Here is an 832-nt window from a genome sequence, read left to right as displayed (position 1 = left end):
TGGCTCCTGCCTGTAATTCCAGCACTTTGGCAGGCCGAGGCGGGCAGATCATGAGGTCAGGAGTTTGAGACCAGACTGTTCAACATGGTGAAACCCCATCTTTTCCAAAAATACAAAAATTAGCAGGGTGTGGTGGCACATGTCTGTAGTCCCAGCTACTTGGGCAGACAGCTGAGGCAGTAGAATAGCTTGAACCGGGAGGTGCAGGTTGCAGTGGGCCGAGATTGTGCCACTGCACTCCAGCCTGGGTGACAGAGTGAGACTGTCTCAAAAAAAAAAAAAAAAAAAAAAATCCCAATTTTTGATCAAATGAAAAAAAAATCTAAAAAGTAGAAAACCCCACAGACCGTAACACTAGATAATAGTTGACCACTAATGCTTGAAATGATTATCATGAGAGATTATTTCTTTGGGTCTAGAAGGCCTTCGTGTAGAAGAGAGACCACTGTGACCAACTGAGTCCTTGCCTACCATCCAGACGCCTTAGCCTCACTGCCAACAAGCTAAGAGATGCTGGCTGAGTAAGGGCCTACTCTGGCTTGTAAAGACCCCTCCAGCTCCAGTGGTTTATAATTCTAAGTAAACTAATACTTTAGAGAGATGAGTCAAGAGCTGCTTGATGGAACATCACTCCAGGCAAAGGATACCGAGTGCAAAGGAATGACGGGGACATACATGGCTGGAGTAGGATGATAATATGAATCACAGGCGATAACATGAAGAATGTGGTGTGTGTGGATGGGGAAGAGGGAACAGGATGTGTAAACCTTTGATAGATTTTGGTTTTTACTCAGAGGGAAGTGGGAAACACTTCAGTTTTTTTTTTTTTTTT

The sequence above is a fragment of the Mandrillus leucophaeus genome, unplaced genomic scaffold (assembly GCF_000951045.1).
Source record: "Mandrillus leucophaeus isolate KB7577 unplaced genomic scaffold, Mleu.le_1.0 Scaffold114, whole genome shotgun sequence".
Lineage (NCBI taxonomy): Eukaryota > Metazoa > Chordata > Mammalia > Primates > Cercopithecidae > Mandrillus > Mandrillus leucophaeus.
The sequence above is the reverse complement of the archived record's forward strand: the minus strand, read 5'-3'. Positions refer to the sequence as shown.